This window comes from Solanum verrucosum, unplaced genomic scaffold (assembly GCF_900185275.1).
Source record: "Solanum verrucosum unplaced genomic scaffold, falcon-dt-bn FXZP01000176.1, whole genome shotgun sequence".
NCBI lineage: Eukaryota > Viridiplantae > Streptophyta > Magnoliopsida > Solanales > Solanaceae > Solanum > Solanum verrucosum.
In genome coordinates, this window is record NW_026020412.1 from 2,750,589 (window position 1) to 2,760,499 (window position 9,911).

At 36.6% G+C, this 9,911-nt stretch overlaps 1 pseudogene; it reads left to right on the forward strand.

Moving 5' to 3' along the window:
* Nucleotides 1-248: 248 nt before the first annotated feature.
* Nucleotides 249-8,993, forward strand: LOC125840679 (probable phospholipid-transporting ATPase 8; annotated as a pseudogene).
* Nucleotides 8,994-9,911: the final 918 nt, after the last annotated feature.

The window sequence follows — 9,911 nt, forward strand, 5'->3', positions numbered from 1 at the left end:
GGAGTTTATGGGGTAGGAAGGCTACTATAGACAGTTTGTGCAGGGTTTCTCTACCATAGCAGCCTCATTGACCAGATTGACTTGGTAGAGTGTAGGTTTTCAGTCGTCCGAGTTCTTAAGATATGGCTTCACTATTTGTACGGGATGCATTGTGAGGTCTTCACTGATCATCAGAGAGTCCAGTATATCTTCAGAGAGATCTGAAGTTGAGGTAGCGTAAATGACTCGAGATGATGAAGTAATATGGCATGACTATTCTATATCATCCACGAAAGGTCAATGTGGTGGCTGATGCTTTGATTAGGAAGACTTTTCGCATGGGGAGTCCTGTTGCGATTAGTGTTGAGGAGAGACTTTTGGCAAAAGATGTTCATAGATTAGCCAATAGTTCTGTTTGATTGCTATTTCATAGGAGAGTGGTGTTATTTCCTTTTTAAAAGATATGTCTTCTTTGGTTAAGTAGATTAGAGAGCGACAGTTTGATGATGAGAAGTTATGCATGATTCGATACAAAGTGTTAAGGGGTGAAGTTAGGAAAGTAATTTGGATGGAGTGTTGTTCTTGGAGGAGGCTCACTATTCTAGATACGCAATTCCTCTAGGAGTGGCCAAGATGTACCACAATTTGAATCAACATTACCGGTGGTGCGGTATGAAAAATGACATTTTCGAGTTTGTGTCTATGTATTTGACTTGCAAGCAGGTCAAATGTAAGCATCAGTGGGCTGAAGATGTGTCTCACAGGATGCCCATTCCTACTTGAAAGTGGGAACGTTTCACCATGGACTTTGTAGTGGGTTTGCCTACCACTGTGGGTGGCTATGATTATATTTGAGGTTGTTGATAGGTTGACCAAGTCCACCTATTTCAACAGAGTTCACGTGATATACACGGCATAGATGTTATCTCACTTTTCATCAGTAAGATAGTTCGACTACATAGAGTGCATATTTCTACTGTCTCTTATACAGATTCACTGTTCACTTCTCACTTCTAGAGGGCCTTATAACATGGTTTGGGTACTCGACTAGACATGAGTACAACTTTTCACCCTCGGATAAAGGGATAGTCTGACCGAATGAGTCTAGCGTTGGTGGACATGCTTAGAGTATGTCTGATTGATTTTGGTGCTCGTTAGGATCAAAACATGCCCTTAGCAGAGTTTGCCTATAACAGCTACTACCATTCCAATATTCAGATGGACCTATTTGAGGCGTTGTATAGTGGGAGGTGTCGATCTCCGAACGTTTATTTTGATGAAGTTGAGACGGAATCATTAGATAAAGACTTGCTTACAGATGCCAAGAAGCAGGTCCATTTGATTTAGAGTAGGTTGGTGATGGCTCAGAGTCGACATAAGAGTTATGCATATAGGACGATTTGAGATCTAGACTTTATGAGAGGCGATCATGTTTGGCTAAGAATGTCGCCCATAAAGGATGTGATGAAATTCAGGAAGAAGGGAAAGCTCAACCCTAGATTCATTGGCCCTTTTGATATTTTGGGATGGATTGGAGAGATATCCTATAAGTTGGCCTTTCTGCCTAGCTTGTCAGTTATGCATCTTGTTTTCCATGTCTGCAATGATTGAGAAGCATGTGCGGGATGAGTCTCATGTGATTTCACTTGATTTAGTAGTGTTGGGTGCATACTTGTCTTTTGAGAAGGAGCATATAGCCATATTAGATAGGCAGGTTCGAAAGCTTAGTAACAAGGAGGTTTCTTCGGTGAAAGTGTAGTGAAAACATTGTTCAGTTGGAGAGGCAACTTGGGAGATGTAACACCCCGTAGTCTAGTAGACCAACTAGGGCAAAGTATAAGTACAACGAGTCAAGACTAGAGGACAAAAGCCAAGGCAAAAGGGCAAGGGCCAAGGCTGCCCCAAGTTTCCAAGACACTGCCCCATTTCACGACCACCACCATGGTCGGTGGTGTGGACCACGGCTCGTGTTGTGGTCCGTGGTGGCTAAGGCAGTAGCTACTTTGAGGCAGCCTTTAGATGGCTTATCTTCACGAGCCACTTCACGGCCAGTGGTAAGGACCACGACTCATGGGAAGGCCCGTGAAGATGCCTTCAATTTGTCGAGGCCAAGGCATGGTGGCCTAGCCACTGGTCCAATGACAACGAGCAGGACCACGGCCAGTGGTGAGGACCATGGCTCGTAGTGCCTGGCACTAGGCTGCCTAATGAGGGTTATTTTGGGAAATTTCTAATTAAATGGGTATTAAGTGAGGTCATTTTGTATAGTGTTAGTACACATATATAAGCTATTTTAACCCTTTAACCACCCCAATTAATTCATTATTTCCAAAACCCCAAAAGAATCCCAAAGTTCATCCTCTCAAATATTCTCTCCCTAGAAAGCGAAGAAGAAGAAAAAGAGGGTCAAGCTAGGTCAAGTATCCATTTTTTCAAGCTTGGTAGGCTTTGTAATCAAGGTATGATGGATTATTCATGCATGGATTCCTTTCATCCATGAATCCCCCATGTTTTTCCCAATTATGAAGATGAATCCCCAATTCTAGTTAGGGTTTCTTCACATATTGTGGGTATTGTTGTTTGTTGATTCAATTGAGTGGATAATGATCAATTATGACTGAACTAGTAATCTATCATGTTTTTAAGATGAAATTACATGTTTACATGCCTAACCCATATCTAGAGAGATGAAATTGAAGTAAGTGGGTTTTATGCCATGAAAGGGGAAATTGAGGATTTAGATGTAATCTTCTAGAATTGATGAAGTATATTGTATATCTCTTGATAGTTAAGCATATAGACATGAATTGAATGTGATTAATGTATGTATGATGAACTATGGTTAGAAGAGATAGAGATTGGGGTAAAATGATGAAGTATGACTAGATTGCTTAAGATTGAAGTACATAGATGTGAATTGAATGAAATCAAGTATATGTTCATGAATTATGACTTGTAAGCTATGATAATTAGAATTTTCTTGAGACTAAGGCATGCATGATGAATGACTATTGTTAGGGCTTTTAGAATAAAGCTTATATGTTGAATCACAACTAGTAGGGCTTGAGAGTAAAGCTAATATGATGAGTTAAGACTAGTAAGGCTTTAAGAGGGAAGCTATATGATGAATGTTGATTGTATGTGGTGTTGTTGTGGAAGGCTTACCCACATGACTTATATTATGAATGTACGAGATTATGCATGTTCTTATAAAACCTATGTAAATGCCTTATGAACACTTTGAGGGTAAAGTGTCAATGATTATGATATTGAATATGACATGGAAGCTTATACGCTAGTTGAGTCCGGCTTCCAAATGGAATTCTTATAGGCTAGTTGAGTCTGGGTTCCCAAATATATCTCATGGGATGGAGACCATTTACACTAGTTGAGTCCGAGTTCCCAAGTATATCTCAAGAGAATTGCCTAAAATGAATCTAAGAGTAAAAGTGATCATGGATGCTGATAGTTGCTCATGCATGATTTAATGAGCCTTCTTAATGAACTAAGACATGCTTAAAGAAAGTATCTCGTTAGTGTTCAAAGGTTTCATGTATGAACTAAGGTAGCTTAAAGTAGTGATAAGATATCCCTTCATGAATATCTTGACTTGGGAAGATAAGACCAAGCTTGGTAGCTTGAGTTAGGAGTCCTCGTGGATAGCTTTGGATTGAGCAATAGTACATTTCCAATGGCTAGCTTGAACTAAGCACAATAGAGTGCTTTGCATGGTAGCTTGACTTGGTGAGGCCACACCATATCATTGGTAGCTTGGATTGAGCAATATTACCCTTCCTTGAGTAGCTTGGACTTGCATGATAGAGTGCTTTTCGTGATAGCTTGGTCTAACATAAGTAAGGTGTTTTTCCTTGATAGCCTTGAATTGGTAATTCATAACCATTCATGAGTGAAGATGTGTGGTGGGCTAGTAAAGAGGTATTCTTCCATGATTAGTATGAATATGAGGGACAAGTCACTAATCAAAGTAGCATGTATATGATGAAACAAGATTACTTCAAGGAAGTATTGTAAGTATGTTTTGATATGAGGTTTACTTGTATGATGTATGCCTAGTTTGCATTATAGCTTGAAAGGCCCTTCCAATACATGTGTGACTAAAGGTGAATGTTCCCTATTCTATGAGAAATAAGCTAAGTATGAGATCAAAAGATGAAAAATACGAATGAGGGCCTAAAGTGACTTTCTTAGCATGGGTGGGATTATGGGGTCTTATCTATGCATTGCACAAGCTTGCCTTGAGGTGACTTATGAAGTGTTTCTCTTATGTCATGCTAAACTAGATGCATTGATTATTCCTATGACTATGTTGTTATCTCTTTTGCTTATAGCTTATGTCTTATAATGATGTCTCTTATGCTTATGACTTATTATGATTTTGGTATATGTCCTATGTTGACTAATGCCTCTATTATGCTTACGTTGATGATTATGCTAGCCATCATACTTAGTACATATTTGTACTAACGCATACTTTTGCCTGCATTCTTATCAAATGTAGGGTCCGGAGATATTGACTTCCATCCTCATGGTTGGGTTCCTATTAGAGCAAGAAGAGAGGTTTTAGTGAGTCCTCATAGCATCGAGGACTTGATCACCCTTTCCTTTTTATGTATTTATTTTTATGTTAGAACTATTGTATGGGCTGTGTGCCAAAGACTATTCATGTTTTAGTTGGTTTGAGACAAGTATAAGACTTCCGCTTCATTTTATGAGACTTTGATGTTATGAAAATTTATTAAATTTCCACTCATTTCTATTATCTTATGTTGTAAGATGCTAAGGGGAAGTATGAGGCCTCTCGGGGTCTTGTACGCCTTGTTACATCTAGGAGGTACTCCTGGGTCGTGATAGGAGACGAAGTTTTACATGCGTTCTAGATATCCTCATCTTTTTTAAGCTTCAGGTACTTTTTTTTACTCTATGTTTGAAGATGAACATGGTTTCTAGTGGGAAATAATATAATGAACTGGAAGGTCATTTTTGAAAATTTTCGGTGAAGTTTTGTGCCCTGTGTGGATTGTTGTTGCTGGTGTCTGTTATATTCCTTTGCGTTCAAGGAATTTATCCCCATTCCCGAAAAGTAGTGTGGTCTGACCACTGCTTTCGCAAAGTCTTGACCTCGATTGCGAAGGGCGAAGTGTCTGGCCTTCACATTCGTGGTGTTCTTTCTGCATTCATGATAGGTAATAAGCTTTCACCTCCGCGTTCATGGGACTCAAGAAGGGAACACGGAGAATTAAAAGACTAGCAATATGTTTTCTTCCAAAATATGATTTTTCCTATTTTCACCATTTTTGGACTTGGAAAACCCTTGATAGGCGATTTCAAAGAGGAATTTCGTGATAATCTTTTAAGTATTTATTACCCTAAATCTTCATTTCCCATTTACTCTTCATAATTTTAAACATCAAATTAGGGATTTTGAACTTTAAAGTTTGCGAGTTTTCAAGAACTAAAGGTTTTAATAAATATGGTGATTATGGTTTGATTTAACTCCATTTTTAAAATGATTTTCACTGGTAAGTTTCAAATTCTTTGAGTAACAAATTTTGTACAAATTTCATATGTAACCCTCATTTTTGGAAATGGGTGTTTGGGACAATTTGTCCCTATTTTCCAAAATTCTTGATATCGGTGTTGCTAGTGCAAAATTTGTATTGATGTCTTGAGGCAAGTGAATTTCTTGACCTTGGTTAAATCTACAGAATCATGTATTTACTTATTGTGTGTTGGGTAGTAACGGGATTTGGTGAAGGGTTTGATATTTGTGGTTACATGTTCATATGGAATGATTCTAATGATAAAAATGGGTGATAAAGAGGCAACTTGATAGAAAATTGGTGTGTTATACTTTGTGGATGGATTCACGGGTTATATTGACTCATTATTGGTGTTGTATCATATTTGTGTTGATATGGATTGTGTGTTGATATGAAATTGTCATTTTCTCATTAATTGTGTGAACATGCCTATTTGCATTTGTTTTGGAACATTGTGATGAAACCTATTGCGATGAGGATCTCAATTGGAAATGGTTCCGGTGATATAAATATATATATATATATATATATATATATATATTAACCTTATTTATAAGCCAACAAGAAAGGACTAACACATCAATACCTAATTGTACCTGATGCAATATAAGTTGTACTATGTAGTGGACCCATTTCATTGAGTTGGATTTCATGTATTAGCCCATTTTATTAAACGATTTTCATCTATTCTACTCTACTCTAAACACGTGTGATAATCGTGCCCATATTTCCAAGTTTTGCTTCTAACCTCATCTTTTTTACTAATCAAAAGCTTACAACCTCAAATCTCAAATCCCTCTTCAACAATGGCCGTAAGCATCAATTTGGTCCTTTATCAATGTTACTCAGAGAGCACCCCATCTTTCTCATCATTTTTTCTGAAAAATTTATAGGTCTTTTATATTTTAAGACGATTGGAACCGATACTACCTTAAAGGTAGTCTATGATTTGAAAAAGTTTATATTGATTGTTTGCATGTCATTTTTATGGCTTCTTAGTTCTACCGTTTCATGTTTCTTGAATTTGATATTTGTCAGGAGACTCGGTAATATGAAATAGCTATTTAAAGTTACTTCATGTGAGTGTTTTGCTATTTACCGGTAAGCACTCCAATTTGAGCCTCTTTTTTCTAATTTGCTGATATTTTTCTTGAGTTTTTATGAAATAATTGTCTTCTTTTGGTGAACGAACACATCACATAGTATTACAAATAGCATCCTAAATTGGTTCTAGAGAATATTGATTTCCTATCTTCATGTTGTCATTGGAATTCACTTGGCATTTTAATTTTTAGGTGTCATTTGGAGTTCAATTTCTCATAATTTTAAAGGTTTTTGTTTGCTTATTGACATGCAGTATCATACCATTAGATCTTGATTCATGTTATTTATCAAGGTAACATACTTTGTGTGGAACATGTTTTTCATGAACTTATAATCTTGAAAGTATTTGGAATAATTAAGGTAGGACTTTGTGAGAAAGTAGATTCTAGGATGATGCTCATGCGATGCACGCCCCAACAAATTGATTTTTAATATGTTAAAATATGCCAAATTTATCATCAAACCAAGGACCAAAGGATATATTATTTGGCAAATTTTTCCATCATTAGAGCTTGTATTAGCATCGAGTTCATAATGCATTAGTTCCACCAAAAAGATGCAAGAAAATTCATATATATGTTTGTTTGTTTGACACCATAAATGTACAACAAAATTTAGAAAGAAAAAAAATATACTACATGTAACTTTAAAGCAATAACCAAGAGAATCACTCATGCCATCACTTAGTTATGGACAAAAAATGCATGTATCTCAAGTGCAAAATCAGATGTACTATAATGTGAGTGATCTGAATTTCATGTCGAAGAAACATCGCTAGGCTTTTCTGATGTCTTTAGTTGTGTAATTGCAAGGTTGTGCTCTTACTTTTTGGTCAATAGTTTGCTCTTAGTCTATGTAGGCATGCCTTTGGTTCTGGCAGTTTGACAAAAAATATTGGCAACTTGGCATGCTTTTGGTTAGTTGTAAGCATATTCAGGAATATATTCGTTGGTCCTTCTTTGTAAAATTTTAGTTCTTTTTATGCAATCTTTTTCAGGATATTGAGGCCAATAACCGGAAAGTAAATGTATACACTAAAAATCATACTTTTCAAGAGACTAGATGGAACCATTAACGAGTTGGTGATCTTATTAAGGTGTACAAGGATCAATATTTTCCCACTGATTTGCTTTTGCTTTCATCTAGCTACGGGGATGGAATATGTTATGTCGAAATCTCCAATCTTGATGGATAGACTAACCTTAAGGTGAAGCTTGCATTAAATATCACATCCTCCTTGTAAGACGATGGTTCTTCTCAAACTTTTAAAGTTGTTGTTAAGTGTGAAGATCCAAATGAAATCTGTATACTTTCATTGGAACTATGTATTATGATAATCAGCAGAACCCTCTTTCAGTGCAAAAAATACTACTGCGAGGTTCCAAGCTACGCAATACTTTATGGTGTGGTTATTTTCACTGGTCAAGACACAAAAGTCATGCAAAATTCTACAGATCCTCCTTCTAAGAAGAGTGGAATTGAGAAAAAGATGGATAAAATATATGTCCTTTTTGGTACCTTGATTACAATAACTTTTATTGGATCCATCTTTTTTGGGATTGAAACTAAAAATGACATTTCTGGTGGGAAACTAAGGAGGTGGTTTCTTCAACCAGACAAGACAAGTGTGTTTTATGATCCTAAAAAAACTTCACTTGCTGCATTTTTTCATTTCTTGACAGCCCTTATGTTGTATGGTTACTTGATTCCTATTTCGCTATATGTGTTTATTGAAATTGTGAAGGTTTTACAGAGCATATTCATCAATCAAGATAGGGAGATGTACTATGAGGAAACAGATAAGCCAGCTCATGCAAGAACATCTAATCTGAATGAGGAACTTGGGTTGGTTGACACAATACTCTCAGTCAAAACAGACACCTTAACATGCAACTCTATGGAGTTTGACAAATGTTCAATAGCATGTGTTGCGTATGGACGTGTTTGTGACAGAAGTAGAGATGGGCCCTGGCAAAGCAATAAGGAGATGGATCACAGGAAGTAGACGATACTTCCAATGACATGTAGGAATCAAGTGACCCTACTGTTAACTCGAAGAAGTCTATTAAAGGATTCAACTTTAAAGATGAGCATATAATGAATGGTCAATGGGTCCACGAGTCTCATCGAGACATATTACAAAAAAAATTGGAGTTTGGCGATTTGTCATACTGTTATCCTGATGTGAACAAAAAAATAGGTGAGATCTCCTATGAAGTAGAGTCACCAGATGAAGCTGCCTTTGTCATTGCAGCAAGACAACTTGGGTTTCAGTTCTTTCAAAGAACACAAAGCAGAATTACACTGCATGAATTGAATCATCAGAGTGGCAAGATGGTTGACAGGTAAATCTTTGATTTAGTTTGTTTCCTGTATTGGAATCTTAAATATTCAGAAGTTCGGTTCAAAGATGCGAACGTGGTTTACTAATCCAGCAGCCAAGAATACATCCACATTTTCCTATTTTGCCCTTTTGGGGTGTGATTTATCTACTCTGTTTTATTTCAGCTCTTTTGGTTGTGAAGAATCCCTGGCAGAACTTCTTTTTGTTGGTTGATATTTTTCTCGAGGTAGTGAAAAGCAAGAGCCATTTGAGGAGCAATGTATTGCTTACTTCCTCGAAAGGATTAAAATAACCAAATGAATTGTGTTTGTGATCCTTATTTAGTATCTCTTATTTTTAATATGAATTGTGTGTATGTTGCTTATTTAGTATCTCTAATTCCTTTTTTATATGGATTGAATGAGATTGCATGTGTTCTGGTGTCATTTTGCTTACAGGTACAACTTTCAAATTTAATGCACTATTTTAATATATTAAGGCTCTTCTCCCATTGGGTTCGTAAGTACAGATTAGCTTCTACAGGGCATGCTTCTTTTTATTTGTTTTGAGAATTCTTTTCGGTGTACTATTTTCAGATAAACAATTATGGAGGAGTACATGAAATTAAACACAATTGTCACTCTATGGGAAAGGTTTGGTGTGCAAATGAAGTCGCGGAAGAAACTTTCTTTCCATCCATTGGATTGCTTATAAGAGTGGAAATACCGACAAAGATTTAATCTTTGGATCTTTTCAATTGAGGACCTTTTGAAAGAACCTTTTGTTCTATTCTATTCCTCAATTGTCCTCCAAACATCTTTTATAACATTCACTTCTTCAAATCTTCTCATAAAGAGAAGAGTGCTAGAAATGGTCAATACAACTATTGAAGTTGGTCATGTTTATTCCTTAGCAGACATTGTCATAGCACAACCTTATGTACG